The sequence below is a fragment of the Dendrobates tinctorius genome, unplaced genomic scaffold (genome assembly GCF_039654945.1).
Source record: "Dendrobates tinctorius isolate UK_male_01 unplaced genomic scaffold, ASM3965494v1 ptg000046l, whole genome shotgun sequence".
Classification (NCBI taxonomy): Eukaryota; Metazoa; Chordata; class Amphibia; order Anura; family Dendrobatidae; genus Dendrobates; species Dendrobates tinctorius.
Window position 1 is genome coordinate 82020853 of NW_027361714.1, and position 21630 is coordinate 82042482.

The window sequence follows — 21630 nt, forward strand, 5'->3', positions numbered from 1 at the left end:
GGAAGTCTGAGCCTACTTAGTCTCTGCTCCCCACACATAATTAAATAACACACACATCAGTATATAACACACAAACGTATAGCACACACCTCAGTATATTGTAAGAGCAGGTAGAGTTCATGGGATGCAGTGAGTAACCGGAGACAGAGAAGGGGTTAACAAGGATTTACTGAACAAGCAATAACAAGTAGTGCTCCACGCAGGGAGATAAAGACAAGCAGGGAAGGAATATATAAAAACAAGACAACTTATCGATTGTGGTTCTGGCAGGGAAAAGGCTGGAAAATCTCCCGGTGGCGTCTCAACTGATATACAAAGTCTCTGTCTCTGCTGCAGAGATACGAGTAGCACTGCCGCCCAACAGCGCTGATGGATTCAGTTCTGCTTGACTTGGGTACGTCGGAACGTGGAAACAGTCCTTTATGTGGATTCCTCAGAAATGGTGCTGGACACGGGTCATGAGCACGCGTGCAGTTCGCAACGGTCTTTTGGAGTAGTCTCTAAGTAGTTTGTCCTGCATTTCAGGTAGAACAGGGGTATCCAACAGTGTGAGAACAGACTGTAACTTAATAGCGACAAGAGAAGTCTTAAGGTCAGCACTCTGAGGTATGGGAGCAGTGGAGCTGTCAGTGCAAGCAGCGGAGAGACTCAATCATCTCCTGTCGCCTTTCCGCCAAGTCTGACCTGTTCCCACGCTCAGGTCTCTGAATATACCCGACTTTGCTTCCCCATTGACTTGCATTGGGTTTCGTGTTTCAGTCGGCCTCCGACTTTTCCCTATAGTCGGCCGATTTCGTTCGACCCGACTTTTGCGAAAGTTGGGTTTCATGAAACCCGACTCGACCCTAAAAAAGGCAAAGACGCTCATCTCTAGTCACCACTCAAACACCCACATACTTACATTAGTTTAGATGCTAAGATGCTAAGATGACCGAGCTGCACCCAGATTGTTATCCTTGTCTATGTCACTTGGCGGTATGTCACAAATGCACATAATATAAACTGAATATGCAAACTCACATCTAGTAACCTAGCAACGTAAGTAGCATAATGTCATCCTGGTAGTGATGTGCCTGAGACCAGCACATATAGCGCAAGATGGATTTCACTCATTCAGTGTCAGGAATAAGCTTTTATATTTTTCTACAATACATTTTAAATGACAGAACAGGAATTATCAGATTTGATAGCTGTATCTATAATCCGATATACCAGGGGTCTCAAACTCAGCAGAGTAAATGGGCCGCACATAAAAAAAAATTTGAGCTGGGGGCTGCATTCCTTTCAAACTTAATACACCTCGCACACACACGGCTCCGCTCCGTACACCTCGCACACACACGGCTCCACTCCGTACACCTCGTACACACACGGCTCCACTCCGTACACCTTGTACACACACGACTCCGCTCCATTCTGTACACACACGGCTCCACTCCGTTCTGTACACACACGGCTCCACTCCGTACACCTCATACACATGGCTCTGCGCCGTACACCTCGTACACATGCGGCTCCGCTCCGTACACCTCGTACACACGCGGCTCTGCTCCGTACACCTCATACACACATGGCTCCACTCCGTACACCTCGTACACACGGCTCTGCTCTGTTCTGTACACACACAGCTCCACTCCATACACCTCATACACACATGGCTCTGCACCGTACACATCGTACACACGCAGCTCTGCTCCGTACACCTCGTACACACACGGCTCTGCTCCGTATACCTCGTACACACACTGCTTTGCTCCATACACCTCATTCACATGCGGCTCTGTACACACACGGTATGGCTGTGCTTCATACACCTTGTACACACGGCTCCCCTTTGTACTCCTCGTACGCACACGGCTCCGCTCCGTACACACACGGCTCTGCTCCATACACACACGGCTCTGCTCCGTACACACAAGGCTCTGCTACATCCACCCTGCAAACCACTCCTGACCCCACACATAAACTTACCTTCAGCCAGCACCATGACAACCAGCACAGACAGCAGCGTCCTGCATACACGGAGACCCCTGATCATGTGACCCCTGAATCCTCCCCCTCCTGTAACCTCATCCTAGGTCCTGTGCAGAGTATGCACACAGAACAGCCATCGCGGATCGCACGCTCCTGAATGCGCGCCTTCCCCCTGCCTCAGGGAGTGAGACGTGGTGCACCGCGGGCCGCAGGCATCTGCGGCCCGCGGGCCATGTGTTTGAGACCTCTGCACTATACATTGTGATTCATTAATGGATTTTTCTTTTTTGGTCATCCATACACATATAATTCATAATGATGCCAGGTGTAGGAAGTGGTACTGTTCACGGCTGTCCATATTCCCATATACACCTACCGTTCCTTTATTTTTCTCTGTGTTCTTTCAAGTAGTCGAGTTGGTTCATAATAAGCAGTTTTGGCGTATGTGTGCTGTGACAAAGTCACTGGTAAAGGGCTTGAGGTGAGATATGTTTCTCTACGCTTAATGGCATAAGTGATATAAAACCCAGAGTTTTTCCTCCAACACACTAAGTGTTGTGAGGGTTAAGCTAAGTTGCATAATGGGCTGGGTTTTATGTGGACATCCATAGAGTGGGTGGGAGGATGTCCACCTTATCTCCAGCTGCAGAGCAGGCACTGAGCTGACAGGACATGTGTGATGTCACAGTCAGGTGTAGGAGTCACACGGTCTGGGGCTTAAGTAGCTGGCCTCCAATGGCAGCAGGAGTCAGTGTCTGGAGAGGACGCACTCCAGAGAAGTGTTTGTGCCTGTGTCAAAGGACCTTAACCAAGGACACTGCTAACCCTGAGTGGGCTGATGCCCACTGGGAGAAGGACTGTGTTTTATTTTGTTTTGCATAAACCAGCTTGGTTTATGCTGCATTTAAAAATCCAAGCACGTTCTTAAAGAGACAGTGTTCCATTTCTACCTCTGTGTCCAGCCAAGTGAGCCGATCTACCACAGTGTCTAAAGATTTTGTACATTTCTACCATTATTTTGGGGTTTTCTGTGTTGTCTTATGCACGTATTTAAGGGAAACTGTGTAGCAGCAGGGGTTTTTCTCTGTAACCATAACATTTAATATTTGGAAGGCCACCTTTTTCTAGTGCTTCCCTCCAGTCACAATATCACTACTCCCCCCCCCCCCTTCTTGTCAAGAAGAGGAGCAGAGGAGTCTGACTGATATACAAAGGAAGACCTCATTTAGCCTCTCCTGTGCTCTCAAATCACCAAGCTCATTTGTCTAAACATGTTAATATTTTAATTGCCTTTCTATGGGAACCAACTGCGTCGGATGTGTTGAGTTTGTGGAGCTGTCATTTTCTATGTATTTCTTTTCATCCAAGTGTTGGCTTCTAATCTTATTTACTGGCTGCATAGAAGAATCTGATCTAAATGGGTGAAATTCCCATTTTATATTTTTGTGGCATGTATCCAGGAAATGACAATATGCTGGGTCCAGCCTCTGAGGTCCCTACTGATCCAGAGAATGAAACATCTAAGGTCCCTTCGGCTTTTCTCCTAAACAGGGGTGCTCCAAGCTACCTGATGTGAATGGAACAGCAACACTAAAATGAATGGTCTATGTTGTAGTTCTCTGAACATCGAGGTTCCTCCATGTGAAAGAATCAGTGAGTATCCCGCTAGTTGGACCTTTACAATTAAGACGTGATGCCAAATATTTTGTTTTCAGTTATGTAATGAAATATTCCATCACTATTATATAGTTGCACATATAGGCAGATTTAGGCAGATTGCAATTCAGTATTGTATAGAAATTAAGTGACCTCTGGGAGATGTTGTGGTTACCATAGTGGTTGTCACTTAACTTACACACGTGGTCAAAATTGTTTGTACCCCTCGTATAATGACAGAAAAACCCACAATGATAACAGAAATAACTTGAATCTGACAAAAGTAATGATAAATGAAAAATCTATGAAAATGAACAAATGAAAGTCAGACATTGTTTTTCAACCATGCTTCTACAGAATTAAAAAAAATAAAAATAAAACTCATGAAATAGGCCTGGACAGAAATGATAGTATGATACCCCTGAAAATAATGTGCCAAAAGGGACATGTTAAATCAAGGTGTCCACTAATTAGCATCAGGTGTCTACAATCTTGGAATCAGTGAACGGGCCTGTATAGAGCGCGACAGATACTCACTGTGCTGTTTGGTGACATGGTGTGTATAACACTCAACATGGACCAGAGGAAGCGAAGTAAAGAGTTGTCTCAGGAGATTAGAAAGAAAATTATAGACAAACATGTCAAAGGTAAAAGTTACAAGACCACCTCCAAGCAGCTTGATGTTCCTGTGACTACAGTTGCACATATTATTCAGAAATTTAAGATCCATAGGACTATAGTCAACCTCTCAGAACGTGGCCGCAGGAGGAAAATTGATGACAAGTCAAAGAGACGGAAATTACAAATGGTAGCAAAAGAGTCCAGAAAACCTTCTAAACAGATTAAAGTTGAACTTCAAGCTCAAGGAAAATCAGTGTCAGATCGCACCATCTGTCATTGTATGAGCCAAAGTGGACTTCATGGGACACAACCAAGGAGGACACCATTGTTGGAAAAAAAAAGCCAGACTGGAATTTGCCAAACTGCATGTTGACAAGCCACAAAGCTTCTGGGAGAATGTCCTATGGACAGATGAGACAAAAATGGATCTTTTTGGCAAGGCACATCAGCTCTATGTTCACAGATGGAAAAATGAAGCATATCAAGAAAAGAACACTGTCCCTACTGTGAAACATGGAGGAGGCTCTGTTATGTTCTGGGGCTGCTTTGCTGCATCTGGCACAGGGTGTCTAGAATCTGTGCAGGGTACAATGAAATCGCAAGACTATCAAGGGATTCTAGAGAAAAATGTGCTTCCCAGTGTCAGAAAGCTTGGACTCAGTCGCAAGTCATGGGTCTTGCAACAGGATAATGTCCCAAAACACACAGCTAAAAACACCCAAGAATGGCTAAGAGGAAAACATTGGACTATTCTGAAGTGGCCTTCTATGAGCCCTGACCTAAATCCTATTGAGCATCTTTGGAAAGAGCTGAAACATGCTGTCTGGAAAAGGCAACCTTCAAACACAAGACTACTGGAGCAGTTTGCTCTTGAGGAGTGGGCCAAAATACTTGGCGAGAGGTGCAGAAGTCTCATTGACAGTTACAGGAATCATTTGATTGCAGTGATTGCCTCAAAAGGTTGTGCAACAAAATATTAAGTTAAGGGTACCATCATTTATGTCCAGGCCTATTTCATGAGTTTTTTATTTTTATTTCTTTAAATTCTGTGGAAGCATGGTTGAAAAGCAATGTCTCAGACTTTGTGGTCCTCTCCTTGTTATTACCCTTCCCCCTTCCTCCCCCTCCCCCCGCTTCCCCACTCCCACTCCCCTCCTTTCTTATTTGTATTTAAATGTTCAATAAAAATTATTGGAAAAGAGAAAAGCAATGTCTGACTTTCATTTGTTCATTTTCATAGATTTTTTATTTATTATTGTATTTTTGTCACCATTGTGGGTTTTTCTGTCATTAAACGAGGGGTACCAACAATTTTGACCACGTGTGTAGCTCTCACACACTGTGAAAAATTTCTAATACAAATTTGGTCACATACCCTTAAGGACGTGGTTCCAGTACCCAGTAAACATTTCTGCTGTAATACAAAAAATGCAATGTGTGACAACACTTTTGTCTGTTATATTGTAATTTTTTATGGGGATTTAAAGAGGATATGTGTTTTTTTTATAAATATGTAATTTTTTTCAAAAACCTGGTGTAAATGCTGCTTTTCTCCTTAATTTGGCATTGTATTTCTTTTTTGTATGCGCCTCTCCATCCGTGAGATATGGCCCTTCTTTCCCTGTATGTAAATCTAGTCTTTTTAGCCAAGTGGGTGTGATCCTTCAACTCTTCTTGAAGATCTTGCCCAGTTGACTAAAAAGAGTAGATATTTATAAGAGAAAAAGGGACATATCTCAGGAAAGGAAAGAAGCAGGAACAAAAGAAAAACAACGCCCGAACAGTGATATTTACATAAGTACAAAAACTTATATATGGCAAGTGACATGGTCGTCCTTAAAGAATTATTGGCATCTTAGATTTTCATGACTGCAGCGGGAAACTTGAATTACAGAAAGTGTATAGCTTACTCAGATATGCTTTTAACGCAACATTAATTCATTGCTGTGGGAGCATGTGTTTCACTGTTTCCTTAGCCTTATCTTCTGTAACTGTCACTTGGATGCTGTTATCCCTGTCTAAGCCAGTAGGAGCTAAAATGTGAATAACCTTTTTAAAGGGGCTTTCCACTTATAGGATTCTGTCCTTTAATGGAAGCACTGTGTTAAAATAATACAATCAGATGATATTGCCCCTTTTCTTCTCTCTGTCCCTGCTCCTGACTCTACGCTTTGGCAGCAGCAGTAATGTCATGACTACAGCACATACATCATCACTAAAGCCAATCACTGAGTTCAGTGGCTTGTGCTATCTACATCGGCAGAACTGCCATGCTCAGTGTCTGCAGCAGTGATGTGCTCGGTGTCCATTCTACAGCTAGTAAATAGAGACCGGAGTCAGACAGGAGCCTGTAAATGGAAACCCCTTTAATATTTGGTAATATTAGGACTTTTGGTTATTTTTTGGTTGTATTCATGGAAATTCATTCCCCAATAAGCCTTGATGTATAGGTTTAGTAGATGTTGGCGAAGGGAAAAAGTGAAAGTGGCTTTTTATACACTTCATCTAAGTACCAATTTGCCATATTAGACTTTTACTAAAAAAAGAGCCATATATCAGACTTTGCTTCTTTATCACAGTGATATTGTGGTTTCTGAAATTATATGCAAGTCAGCAACACCTGTATAAAGTGATTACCTGCTTCTTATGTTTCTTAGTATTTACTGTGTTGTAATAGTGTTTTTAGCTCTGCTCCATAAGTCAGACTCGACTATAGTATGGTGCCTATAGAGAATGTGTGGATGTCTGAGATACACCCCTTGTCTTATTGTTGATTCAAAAGGGTGCTACCCCCACACATCGACTTCTCTGTCTCTTCCGATAGTCTTGTGGTTTACAGCCAATCACAGGATCTGTAGGATGGCTCAGTGGGTTCTCCAAGAATGTAATAAAATTGCCTTTGTCAATTATTTGAAACAGCAGTCCATCCGATTCACCAGGGCGGACTTATCGTTGGAGCAACCTGTGCAGCCGCACAAGTGCCCAAGTGGTAAGGAGGGCCAATTACACCTCCAAAATAAGGTGGAGTGCAGTATGATCAGCTATTCAACTACAACTGGCCCAAATATTGCTCTTGCACAGTGGCCCTCTTCTGTCTGTGTACACTTTTGCTAACCATGTGTCAGGATGGGCTGCAGTTGGAAAAAACACCTCCCAAGAACTGACAGAAGAGCTGTATCATAAACACATTTACATCAATGAGCTGAGGAAAAGGGCTATGATATCAGAAGAAATAAATCTTCACCTCTGACTGAACATGAAGAAGTGAGGTTGGTGTAAAAAATCCTTTGTGCTCTGTCAGCTGAGGAGAAGATTTATTTTTTTTTCTTGTCATTTATGTCCTTTTTCTATGCTTATGATACAGCTCTTCTGTCATTGAGACGCATGTCTTGGCAGCTGTTTTTCTTCAGATTTCAGCCCATCCTGACTCATGACTAGGATGGGCTGCCATGTGAATTATGTGCGAGGGGCCATTTTATTACATTCTTGGAGAATTCCTTTAAAGAGCTAAATGATAAGTTTCCATTATTTCCGTACACAATCACTTAAAGGAATATTTTATCTAGCAGGGCAACAGCGTTTTAACCTGAAATATTAAAGGGGTTGTCCACTACTTTACATGTCCCTTTCATGTAAACTAACTGCTACAGATAAGTTTTAACTATTCACCAAATTTTGGGAGTCCCTAACACTAATCTCAAACAAGGAACATAGAAAAAATTAAAAAAAACACATATCAAATGAAAGGTAGACTCACCAAACCCTAAATAATGCACTAGCAGGATGCAGCAGACCCCCACTGACAAAGGCTGGGGCAGCACAGGTGCATCCCACTGATGAAGACAGCCAGTTACCCAACAAAACAATGGAGGGGCTGGCTGCCTAGTGGAAAAATGCACAAAAATAAGGCTTGTGTTGTTTTTTTGAATTTTTTCTATGTTCTTTGTTTGAGATTAGTGTTAGGGACTCGCAAAATTTGGGGACTCTTGATGTTTGGGTTGCGAGCTTATCTGCTTTGGCCAAAATAGTAACTAATACCCCATATCTTTTTTACACTTTTTATCATTTTTACAGGATGCAGCTGGGCCTCTTTATGTTGGCTTGGTTTTTCTGTGTGATGCATATGGGTCGCCCTCACACCCAGGGCAGCGGGGTACTCGGTACTGGGCCGGTGTCAGGGGGAATGTGTCACAGCAGCAGTGACCCGGTCCGTGGCCCTGGGCGCCCAATATCAATGGCGGTGATGTTTGTAATATAGTTTATATGGATAGTTTGTGACGCCACCTGTGGTGCTCGGCAAGTGTGATGTTAGGCCGACGCTGCGGGCAGATCCTCTGGGACTGATGGTATGCGCAGCTTAGATGGTAAAGCTCCCCACAGGTGGAGCTGTAGTCCCAGGGCAGTGTAGATGAAGTAATGGCGGGGAGGCGCAGTTGGTGTAGGTGCAGGTACCCAGGTGTAGCGGTGCTGGAATAATTGGAGGACACCAGAGAATGCGGTTCCAAAGCTTTACTCACTGTTTGCAGTTCACACAACTGCCTGCCTCCGCACTGTGTTCTTCAGGTCAGGGCCCCAGCCAACCTCCAGGCAGGATAGGATTCTCCCCTCCACACTCCGCCAATATGTACCTTACTGAACGACTCCTCCAATGTGCCTTTAGGTGCGAAGCACTCCAGTAATTAGTTACCATGGAATGCCTCTCTCTAGGTGTTCCTAGTCTCTACTTGTATGACAGACAGATGTAGCCTGCTTCGGGGACTCCTCTCTGCGTCCCGGCTCACTATCCAAGTGCTGTTGTGTCCCAAGTCTATGATGGGAGTAAGGCCTTAGTGGCTCACTACTCCTCCGGTGTCTGTTGCCAGACATAAAGATCCAATCAACCTTGGGGACCGGGCCCCGGCCTTTGCGTTCTGGACTGGAAGGGTTATCTCTCTTTCTCAACCTGCTTCCCGCCATCCTTCCATTCTCCTTCGTTCCGATCTGTTCTATCTCTCTTATGGAATCTGTAGTCTCCAGTCTACGTCTCTTTCTCCTTCTCTTCCTTCCCGTGCCAGCTGGCCCAGTTCACTGGGGCAGCTGCAGCACTCATTCCTCCATCCCTTCTTCCAGGGATCCCCACTCCTCACCGAGTGGCTGTCCTCTCCTACTCCGCCTGCCCTCTTCTGCGGACTGACTTGAAATCCTACACCTTCCCTCTCTTTTATATCTAACTCCACCCGCCTCCCCAGCACCTCTCGTGTTACGAAGCCAGGGACCACAAAAGGCACCCTATGACCTTTCCAGCATAAAGCATGGATGGGTCCCTGCTGAACTATCCTGTGTGTGGGGTGCAGGTGTTGGAATGTGGAAGGGAGTTCCCACCATACCTGGATGGTGGGGTACCACACCTTAGGAGAAGGTGCAGTACCTCTGTGGCGACTGAAGCCTCAGGGGCGCCACACATATATATTGCTGAGTGGCCCACCTGCTAATATTATGGGCATCATTAATAGGCTGTTCTGACACTTTGCACCACACTTATCTGTGTGACTGATGTCCTATGCAAGCCTTATTTTTGTGCATTTTTCCACTAGGCAGTCAGACCCTCCATTGTTTTGTTGGGTAACTGGCTGTCTTCATCATTGGGATGCACCTGTGCTGCCCCAGCCTTTATGAATGGAGGTCTGCTGCATCCTGCTAGTGCATTAGTCAGGGTTTGGTGACTCTACCTTTCATTTGATATGTGTTTTTATGAAGGGAAATGTAGTTAGAAGAGGAACCGATGACTGTGAGAGCAGGGAGCAGGTCGTAAAGCAGAAAGGTATAAAACAACATGAAAATTGGCAGAAAAACTATATGGGGTTCTTTGGGGGCATTATCCTAAAGCATTTATGTAAAAAACAGTAACTGCGTTAGGGTAGTGGACAACCTCTTTAAGTGATTGTGTAGGAAAATTGTGGAAAAAATGAGGCAGCACAACTCTGCTGTGGTTTAAAGTTGCAGCATGATTGCTGTGAACAGGTCAACAATCACCCAACAAATGTTCGTCAGGTGAGATGATTGTTAATCATCCTGCTTGGCAGCACGTCATCTTGTGTAAACAGGAGATGCGCTGCTGATAGCTAATTCTATGCATAAAGAACATTTACATTAGCATCGTTCTGTGAACATAGAAGTACAAACATTCCGTCTAAAAAGTGCATAAAACGACTGAATCAACTATAGGTCATTAAATTGAATTAGCTGATCATCTATTATTTAATGTAAATGGGCCCTAAAATAGGCTAACCAAACAAAAGAAAAAGCTATTCGCTACTTTTTAGAAGGAAGGTTTGCATTATGTTCAATGACAATCCTATTATCACAAATATTTTATACACTGACACCTATTGTAACTTTCTTGGCATAACTAAATAACGAACTAAAGGAATCATTCTGTCTCCGAGTACAATATTCCATGATCATCACCATGGCTAGATTCACACATATTGCTGAGATTCTTGCTATAGTTTAACTGACAATAATTCTACATCATATAGATGTTAACTATATTTTAATGATCAGATTTAATTATTATCCAGCCTGTATTAATAATTCTTTTTTTCATGTTAGTACTGTGACAGTAGCCTGAATTAATTATTTTTTATGTTACTGCTGTGATAATAGCATGTACATAATGATTGCAGGTAGAGAATAATAAAGCGTTATATTCCAAGGCTGGAATCAATTTTCCTGGTAATAACCCACTGTACATGAATGCAGAGCTCAGACCGACATTTAGATAATTAATTTTCGGGACGTTCCTCTGATCGGAGTCTTTTATCTCAAAGTAAACAAGCTAAGATGAATTCCTTCAGCTTCATATTGTAAATATTGCTTAGGAATAGCTAGAAGACGTGTATAATGCTAGCGGCAGCACTGAAGGATTTCCTCCTCCTTTCCTGCTCTTTGAATTACAGATGAAGCTTTGAACATTTGTGATCTTGCTCTCTTTGTGTATGCTTTTCTACATACTACTATATATAAAGTGCACATTTGCAGCTCTTTGTGTTCGGAATGAATGGAAATGTATCACGTATGTGCTTCCAACACTGCAGTGCAGCAGAATGATCTATAGTTCATAGGGAAAGCATTGTGCAATACGGAGACCATTTCACTACAGGACAGGCCAGAACTATAACAAGATGCATGTTCGTATGTCTGATCATCATTTCGTCATCTAGCAATGTACATCTATTCCAGGCCAAGGACTTGTTCACACAGGCCTACGATCCATAGTGTGCCTTATTACAGTTAGCGTGGGTCTACTGTAATAGTTACAAATGTGCTTACATTGGAAAATGTATCCAATATCCAGGTGATCTTAGTCATTTAAAGGTTATTTCAAGCCTGACCTTATCATTGGAGCAACCTGTGCAGCCACAAAGGAGCCCAAGTGGATAGGGGGCCTATTTTGACCTCCAAAGCAGGTGGAATTGTGCATTATGACTACAAAAGGCTCATCTATTGTTCTTGCAAAGGAGCCCGCTTCTGACCTGTTGCTTAAATCAGATTTTTGTTTATATTTATTTTATAAACCTCTTTGTTAAATTCATTTATAACGTAATCTGTAGTAATAAATAAATGATAAATCTTTCACTGATAACTGGAACTATTTTTGACTCGCTCTTTCTGTTACTTCAGAAAGAGTTTTCGTCAGTCTCATTATCTTCACAAGCAGGATCACTGCTATACACAACTGATAACACGAGATCCACCGTTCACAATAGGTGATGTCGCAACTCCTCCTGGTCTCTATTTCTTTACGATGATCTTTGCACACACTCATTAGATGCATCAGTACAAAGACAAGGTCTGAATAAGTCTAATGCTGCTAATGTGTTTCCTGAAAGAACCGCAAGTATAAGTCTAGAATAGCCTCAGTGTAACAATGGCAGGATTTCTATTTTTATTAATGCAGATGGACATATAAACATTAAAAAAAAATATAACAAATGAAAGATGTCCTTTTCCTGTTAATGCATCACAAATAAAGTACCTTTAATTTGTTTTGATTAAGAAAATGGCATATTTTGTGTATACAGATCCTATGCATATGTAAGTACAGTATCTCTATGGTATCAGACAAGAAGAAACCCTCTGTTTTCTGATACTGTAGTCATAATCACTGGCGATCACAGATAGAAGGGGGCCCCTGTGCAAGCACTGTATATGGGCCCTTTATAATCCAAAAGCTCATTATACTGCAAAATTCCACCTACTTTGGCGGAAGAGATGGGCCCCTTACCTCTTGGGCTGCAGCTGCACAGGTTGCACCAATGATATGTAATGTCCACCCCTGATGATACTCCTTTATATGAGTACCTTACTTTATACTAATCTGCCAGATATATGTTAGGATTAGGTAGGAGATTCTAGTTGTCCTTGTGACACAAGGAAGCCCATATCGCCTTTCTGATGTCCGTTTTCCATAACAGCAACCTCAATGCAGCAGCCATTACTTGTTATTCATGGACACATAGATGGTGTACCGTGTTTAGTGATTTTAGTAACTGATCAATTCACTTCAGTCTTTTTGGTGGGACCAGAATGTCAAGCAGACAAAATGTTATCTGGAATGGCAATTCTTCCATTTGTGCAATCTGTCATTACAGATTATTTCTGTCTGTGTGTCCCACCTGCGTGGAGTAGATGTATCCAAAATGTATATCTAGCATTTGTGGTTGTAACGTTCCTGATATATGTTTGATGGTATCAATACTGAAAATTCGAGTGCTGAGTGTGCAGCTCGTCTGTAGGAAGCTCTGCAGACAGGATATACAGTCCGTGCCACTGCTGTCTGCCTTACTGACTGCTTAGTATCATCGATCCATGTAGACACTGTCATTTCTGCTCATCTGCTGAATCCTTCATTAGACCCAACCTCCCTCTCCACCAGAATTATACACAGGATGTCTGTATTCTCTGCTAACTTCACTTTTTGTTCCATTAAAATTTGGTCTTTGGTATGTTGTTAATATATTATTATAAAATGAATTAAAGGAGTTTTTTAAGACCCTATATCAGGGCAGTGAATCCTCTATATCACCTTGGTTTGGCGCTGGCCAAAGTAGAGAAGGAATCCCTCTGTTCTTCACCATTAATCTGTGGAAGCCAGTTGCAGTCTGCAGAGAAGTATGCAGATGGGACAGAAGTATATGTAATTGAAAGGAGTGTATATGAAGTCATCCAGGGTCATCATCAGGTTATGACAAGGTAGTGGAAGTAACAGAAACACAGTAGATGGCTAGAGGTCATTCTCTGCATGCCATATACTCGGATAAGCATTTGAGCTAGGGGTTTCTTTATTAAATAAACCATTGACTGTATATGGAGTTTCAGATTTTAAAATGACACTAAATGGGTTTTCCCATGAACAAAAGTTGACATTAATCAATAGATATTGGAATAATAATAAGTTCCACAATTGGATGTGTGTAAATAAAATGTCCCTGTGCTGAGATAATCTTATAAGTGTGCCCCTGCTGTGTACTGTGTAATGGCTGTGTCTGACCATTTAGACATGGTCTAATCATACCACAGCTCCATGCAGGAGAGGAAGGACATTACAGCAGGGGTCACAGCTGTTTCATTTTGTGAGGTAAAACATTTCCCTGCCTGTTTTTAAGCAATGTTTTATCTCAAAGAATCATTTGTGATTCCCGACTGTAATATCTGTATACTCTCCCCTGCTTCCTCCCCTGCCTAGGAGCTGTGGTATGATCAGATCATGTTCCTGAACGCTCAGCCACAGCCATTACACAGTACACAGCAGGGGCACATTTACAGTATAAGATTATCTCAGCACAGGAACATTTAATTTAAACACATCCAATTGTGGAAATTATTATTATTCCAAGAACTGTGTGAATTAACACGTATTCTCGTATATAAGCCGAGTTTTTCAGCACCTTTATTTTGCTGAAAAAGACCCCCTTCGGCTTATACACGAGTCATGGTACCAGTACGGAGGTCCCTGGTGTCTCTGGATCGTCTGCGCGCTCCCCTGCAGCCTCGGTAACTATTCCAGTGGCTGCTGACAGGGCTGGTGGTCGACGTTGGCACCGGCACAAGTGTCGGGGTCCTGAGCAGGCGGGGACACCAGCGCGCTATGGAGGCCAGGTGCCTGTGCCGCCACTTGTTCAGGCCCCTGGCACTTGCGATATTCACCTGTCCCAGTTGTGGTAAAGCAGGTACACAGGATGCAGTGATGAGTCGCGAGACTGAGTATACTTTTGAAAATAACTTTTATAAATGAATGCCACTAGGGCTATACTAAGCAACTAGAAAAAATAACAATAAATGTCCACACAGGGACTCAAAACAACCAAACACTATTAAAGGGGGAACGACTACCCCGGCAGAGGCCGGCTACTAAAAGGCTGCGGTATGGCCGACTACGGGTCCTTAGTGTCTATATTGCCATTTATCCATTCTGTCGTCCCTCAGCATCTCTGAAGAAGATACTTTGGTGTCGCAGTTGCTGGGCCCAGTTGTTGAGGATCTGGCGTCGTCTTCGGGTGCTCCAGCACCCAGGGGAGTAGGGGCACAACAGGCCCTGAAGGGGTCCTTTGAGGTGGCGACCCCCTATGAAGAACAGCGGGGTCACGCTTAGTCACGGGTTTTAAGGAGACTCCAGTCCCCCCAAACAGGGTTGTGTCGCAGTTTCCAGGGATGGCGGTTTACAGGCCACGTGCACGGCCTGGGCTATGCACTAAGTCTCTCTGCTAGCGAGGAGCAGGCCCCAACTGCCGACTGTAGAGGGGGAATGGCAGCTGTGGGCGGTGATGAACAGGCCGCAGCCGCGGACTGCACCTGGGTGGCAGCATCCATGGGAGACCGCGGTAGGCCACAACTGCGGGCTGAAGTTGAGTAGTAGTCACTGCGAGAGGCAGCGGACAGTGCGTGACAGGCTGGAGTACAGCAGCAACGGCCGCGGATGTCTGTGGGTAGGCCGCGACTCCGGACTGGAGTGAAGCGGTAGTCTCTGGTCGGCAATCCCGGCATCTCCTAACGACAGGCCAATGTAAATGTCCCCTAAGCTGCTGGCTTCCTCTCCCTTCAGTGTCCGTTGCTCCGGCTTTCTCAAACTCACACAGTCTCCTGCTCTGTCTCTGCCGTGCTGCCAACTGACTCCCCTGTGCGCTTCCTGTCCCTTTTATACTCTCCCCTCCCCTTGCTGTTCTGTCACTCTCAGCCATCCACCTCCCTCTTTCGCTCCCCGGGTACAGTTCCCCCAGGAACCCAGATGGCGGCCCCCGGCTCCGGCCCGGACACCCCGCGGGAGCCCCCCTCCCCACACTCCCCACCCTGTATGCTCGCCAGTCCTCAGGCGAGGGCTTTAGTATGTTGGGGTTGGTCTGTGGAGATGTCAGCTTTTGTTGCCATATGAACTGGTCCTGTTCGTATTGTATGGGGGGGTTTGCCAGCTGTTGACCGCTCGGAGCGTCTAAGTTCGACTAGGGTGGAGTCTTCCAGGGTGGTGGATGGTGGTGGGATTGCTGGTTCGGGCAGGTTAATTGGAACAGTTGAATTGTCATTGAGTGGAAAGCCCATGGATTTCGGCGAAAAGTCTTCTTCATTGTCCGGGTCTCAGGCCACTGGCAACGGTTCAGAGACCTGGGGGGTAGGCTCAGGTTGTACTGGGTCGATGGAAGTACATGGACGTAACATATTACAGTGCACAATGCGAGTAGGCAGTGTTCCGTCTTTCTCGGGTCGTATTTCATAGAATCATAGAATCATAGAATCGTAGAGTTGGAAGGGACCTCCTGGGCCATCTGGTCCAACCCCCTGCTCAAAGCAGGATTCGCTAAATCATCCCAGTCAGATGTCTGTCCAGCCTCTGTTTGAAGACTTCCATTGAAGGAGAACTCACCACTTCTCGTGGCAGCCTGTTCCACTCATTGATCACTCTAACTGTCAAAAAGTTTTTTCTAATATCTAATGTGTCTCCTCCCATTCAGTTTCATCCCATTGCTTCTAGTCTTTCCTTGTGCAAATGAGAATAAAGTTGATCCTTCTACAATGTGACAGCCCTTTAGATATTTGTAGACAGCTATTAAGTCTCCTCTCAGTCTTCTCTTTTGCAAACTAAACAATCCCAAATCCTGCAACCTTTCCTCATAAGACAGGGTTTGCAGACCGGTCACCATTCTGGTCGCTCTTTTCTGAACTTGCTCCAGTTTGTTGATGTCTTTTTTTAAAATGTGGTGCCCAAAACTGGACACAATATTCCAGATGAGGTCTGACCAAAGAGGAGTAGAGGGAAATAATGACTTCACGTGATCTAGACTGTATGCTTCTGTTAATACATCCTAGAATTGCATTTGCCTTTTTTGCTGCTGCATCACACTGTTGACTCATATTCAGTCTGTGATCTATTAGAATACCCAAGTCTTTTTCACATGTGCTGTCACTTAGCCCTATTCCTCCCATTCTATATATGCTTTTTTCATTTTTATTGCCCAGATGTAGTACTTTGCATTTCTCCCTGTTAAAAACCATTCTGTTAGTTGCTGCCCACTTCTCCAGTTTATTTAAATCTTTTTGAATCCTCTCTCTCTCATCTCTAGTATTAGCTATCCCTCCTAGCTTTGTGTCATCAGCAAATTTAATCAGTTTACCCTCAATTCCTTCATCTAAATCGTTGATAAAGATGTTGAACAATACAGGGCCCAGGACAGAGCCCTGTGGTACCCCACTTGAGACATTCTTCCAACTGGATGTACAGCCATTTACGAGCACTCTTTGGGTCCGATCACTAAGCCAGTTATGAATGCACCTAACAGTTGCCTTGTCCATTCCATACTTAGCCATTTTTTCAATAAGGATTGTATGAGAGACTTTGTCAAATGCTTTGCTGAAGTCAAGATATACTATATCTACAGCATTTCCTTGATCCACCCAATCAGTGATACCGTCATAGAAGGAAATTAAGTTAGTCTGACATGACTTATTAGTTACAAACCCATGCTGACTCTGTTTAATCACTTCATTCTTATCCAGGTACTGACATACATGTTGTTTAATAATTTGTTCAAAGATCTTTCCTGGTATAGAAGTCAGACTCACCGGCCTATAGTTGCCTGGGTCCACCTTCTTCCCCTTTTTGAAGATAGGAACAACATTTGCTCTTCTCCAGTCTTCTGGCACTTCTCCTGTTCTCCAAGAATTTTCAAAGATTATGGAGAGGGGTTCAAAAATTTCTTCTGCTATCTCCTTCAGTACTCTGGGGTGTAATTCATCTGGACCTGGAGACTTGAATTCATTTAGGTTAGCTAAGTGTTTCCTCACTATCTTTCTGTTTATAGATATCCTGGATTCTTCTATTCCCTTAATAGGACAGTGAATAACAGTTGATGTTACATTTCCTTTCTGAGAGAAAACAGATGCAAAATAGGAATTTAAAAGTTCAGCCTTCTCAACATCCTGTCTTACCATTTCATCATTTTCATCCTGTAAAAATCCTATAGCATCTTTGACTTTTCTTTTACTTTTGACATATCCCCAAAATCCTTTATTATTGCTTTTGACATCTCTTGCAAGCCTCAATTCATTTTCAGCTTTAGTAATCTGATTTGTACCCTGCAGGTTCTGCAGACAGCATTATATTCTTCTTTAGATATGCCTCCCTCTTTCCATTTCATAAACATTTTTTTCTTCCTTTTTAGCATGTGCTTAAGTTCTGTGTTCATCCATCCTGGTTTCCTTAAATGCTTCCTATTCTTCCCTCTTTTCGGAATTGTTAACAACTGTGCTTTGAGAATTTCATTTTTCAAGATTTCCCATCCTTCCTGGACATTTTTGTCTTTAAGGATATCCAGCCATTGGATCCCTCCAATTCTCTTTCTGAATCCCTTAAAATCTGCCTTTCTGAAATCTAACCTTGACGTCTGAGTCTTCACAGGTCTTCCGCCTCTAGTTATCCAAAACTCTAAAATAGCATGGTCGCTACCTCCTAGGGTCCCAGCCACTTTTACCTCCTCAACCATTTCCTCCCTGTTTATAAGGATTAGATCCAAGGTAGCAGTTCCCCTTGTTTTCTCCCCTACCTTTTGGAAGATAAAGTTGTCAGCAAGAGAGGATAAGAATTTCCTTGACCTGTTAGTTTTGCCTGAGAGAGATTCCCAACAAATGTCTGGATAGTTGAAATCTCCCATGACAACTATGTCATATTTTTTGGAGAACTTGGCCATTTGATGCATAAAGAGTTCATCCATATCTTCAGCTTGCACAGGCGGCCTGTAGTAAATGCCTACAATGGTGTCCTTTCCATTGTTCTGTCCTTGTATTCTTACCCAAACAGTTTCCACAGAACTCCCAGTCTCTGAAGCTTCAATCTCTGTGCAGATATACGTGTTTCTAACATACAATGCGACACCCCCTCCTCGTTTATCAAGTCTGTTTCTTGCAAATAAGTTGTATCCTTCTAGTCTTGTATTCCAATCATGTGTATTGTCCCACCAAGTTTCAGTGATTCCAATGACATCATATTTCTTTTCCTGTGTTAGTAGTTCCAATTCTCCTTGTTTGTTGCCCATGCTTTGTGCATTAGTATAGAAACACTTTAGTTTGTGATTGGTTTCTCTTTCTCCAATATTTTTATTAATTAGATTCTTTCGTCTTTGTTCTTCCTTTCCACTTCTAATTGCAGAGTTCTCAATAGCATTTGTCAGGTGTATGGCTTTTTCTGGTCTTTTGCTTCCCTTCCCATGTTGTTCTAGTTTAAAGCTCTCCTTACAAGTGTAGCAAGGCGACTTCCAAATACATGCTTTCCAGTCTTCGTAAGGTGCACCCCATCTCTAGCAAGTAGTCCATCGTATAAGTAGTTCACTCCGTGATCCAGAAATCCAAATTGTTGCTGACGGCACCATCGACATAGCCAGTTGTTCACCTGCAGAATCTTATTCCACCTCCTTGTTCCATGGCCATCCACTGGGAGGATGGAAGAGAAGACCACCTGCGCTCCCAGTTCTTTCACTTTCTTGCCTAAGTCTTCAAAGTCTCTGCAGATGGTTTCCAGGTCGTTTCTTGCGGTGTCATTTGTCCCCACATGTAGTAGCAGGAATGGGTAGTCATCTGTAGGTCTGAAGAGTCCTGGTATCCTGTCAGACACATCTTTAATTTTTGCACCTGGAAGACAGCACATTTCTCTTGAAGTTATATCCGGTCTGCAGATAGCGGCCTCTGTTCCTCTCAACAGGGAATCCCCCATGACCACCACTCTCCGTTTCTTCTTCACAACATTTTTCTTTCTCCATCCAGGAGGACTCTGAAGGCGTACAAGGTTGCTGTTTGTTGGCAAAGTCTTATCCTGATGTATTTCTTCATCGTTTTCCTGCGTGAGAGCCTGGTACTGGTTTCTGAGCAATATACAGGCCCTTCAGGGTTTATGCGGCGTAGGACTCAGTAGGGGCTTTCTTCCCAGCGTGGCTCTAATTTGTTCTGGGGGCATTGGTCTAGTACAAGTACTCGGTCTCCGATTTGGAGGTTGGGCGGTGGAGGTAGGTTCTTTCCTGGGTGTTCTAAGTCTTGGAGCTTGGTATGAACAATTCGGTGGAGAGTTTCCAGCCGGTGTCAGTGATTTTGTACCCAGGACGATACTCCGGTCCAGGGCTGGGGCTCCTCTGAGTCCAATTCTATCTCCATGATCCCTTTGCCGTCTCGTCCGAATAGCAGGGAGTAAGGAGTATAGCCGGTAACCCGGTGCACCCAGTTGTTGTAGACCCATAATAGGTCAGACACTTATTCGGGCCTGCAGGCCTTCTTGTCACTCTCCAAAGTACACAACATTTGAATTAGTGTACGATTAAATCGTTCGCAGGCCCCGTTTCCCTGCGGGTGGTATGGCATGGTTCGGGATTTGTCAATACCGTAAAGACGGTGTAGTTCCTCCATGACTTTTCCCAAAAAGCATGCTCCTTGGTCGGAATGTATATGTTGAGGGCAGCAGTACACTTGTATAAAGGTTCTACAAATTGCAGAGGCGGCCGACTCTGCGGTTTGATCTCGAGTGCGTGTGACCACAGCGAACTTAGTGAAATGGTCCACCATGACGAGACAGTGTTCATATCCCTGGAAGGCGGGACCAATGGTCAAGTAGTTCACCGTCAAAAGCTCGAGGGGCGCTGAGGTCACTATTGTCTGCACTGGGGCTCGCTGTGTTTGTGGTTTGGCTAACTCGCATAGGCGGCAGGCCCGGCAAGTCTATTCCACAACAGCATGTAAGCATGGATGGTAAATTATCTGCTGCAACCATTGCAAGGTCTTTTGAGTTCCGAAGGGAGCCCCTTTTTCGTGGGCTTCCTGAGCCAATTCGTTGAGTTGGGCTCCTGGCGTAACTACCTGCCAATTCGTCATAGATGTAGCCCGTGATGTCATTTTACGGTACAATAGTCCTTTTCTGAAAGTCAGTCTCTCCCATTGTTATAACATCAGCAACATGACCTGAGTCAAAGTCTGTCTTTGGGAATCAGTGGGCAGTTTGCCAGCAGCTACCCACTTTCGGAGAAGTCCAATTTCTTCGTCTTCCTGCTGCTGTTGAATCCATTTGTCACGGGATTGTTCCAGCATGCCCCTTAGGGTTCCCAAGGGGGATACGTTCTGGCTGGTAGCCATGAAGACGGCGGTGGTGAGCGCGAACGGTATCTCTTCCCCTTCCAATTCGTCGTCTCGATTCTTCCCTGGAGTTTTATGTCGGATCCTGGAGAGGGCGTCAGCGTGTACATTTTCGGCCCCTCTTTTATAGATGATTTTGTAGTTGAATTTAGCCATCCGGGCCACCCATCTTTGTTCCAGAGCTCCCAGTTTGGCATTCTCCAAATGGGCCAGCGGATTATTGTCAGTCCGCACCACCACCTCGAAGCCCGCCAGGTACTCTGCGAACCGCTCCGTCATGGCCCACACCACTGCGAGGAGCTCGAGCTTAAAGGAGCTGTAGTTGTCAGGGTTGCGCTCGGAATCATGGAGTGATCGGCTTCCGTACGCAATCACTCTCTCCCGGCCGTCTTGAACTTGTGACAACACAGCCCCTAGCCCGTGAAGACTACCGTCAGCGTGTAGGATGAAAGGCTGTGAGAAATCCGCATAAGCTAACACCGGGGCACCCGAGAGTGAAGCCTTAAGATCTTGGAAGGCCTCTTCTTGCGGTTGTTACCACAGGATTTTCCGTCCATTTGCCCCAGCGGGAGCCCCTTTTAGCAGGTCGTGCAGGGCTCGGGTTTGACATGCAAAATTCTTTACGAAACGACGGTAATATCCGGCCAACCCCAGGAAGGCCTGCACATCTTTTATCGTCTCGGGGGTAGGCCATCCCTGGAAGGCAGCAACCTTCTCCTGGGATGGTCTTACGACCTCCAC

General features: G+C 44.3%; 1 protein-coding gene across 6 annotated transcripts in view; it reads left to right on the forward strand.

Annotated features, from left to right (window-relative positions):
- SCML4 (Scm polycomb group protein like 4) overlaps positions 1–21630 on the forward strand; it is a 184788-nt gene that overhangs the window by 11244 nt on the left and 151914 nt on the right. Inside the window, exon 1 of one of the 6 annotated variants that reach the window (XM_073576069.1) lies at positions 3471–3627. The exons of the other annotated variants lie outside the window; for them this stretch is intronic. The gene's annotated coding sequence lies outside the window, so the exon portion shown is untranslated. Of the gene's footprint in view, positions 1–3470; positions 3628–21630 lie in introns of those variants that run through there. 6 annotated transcript variants of the gene reach the window in all.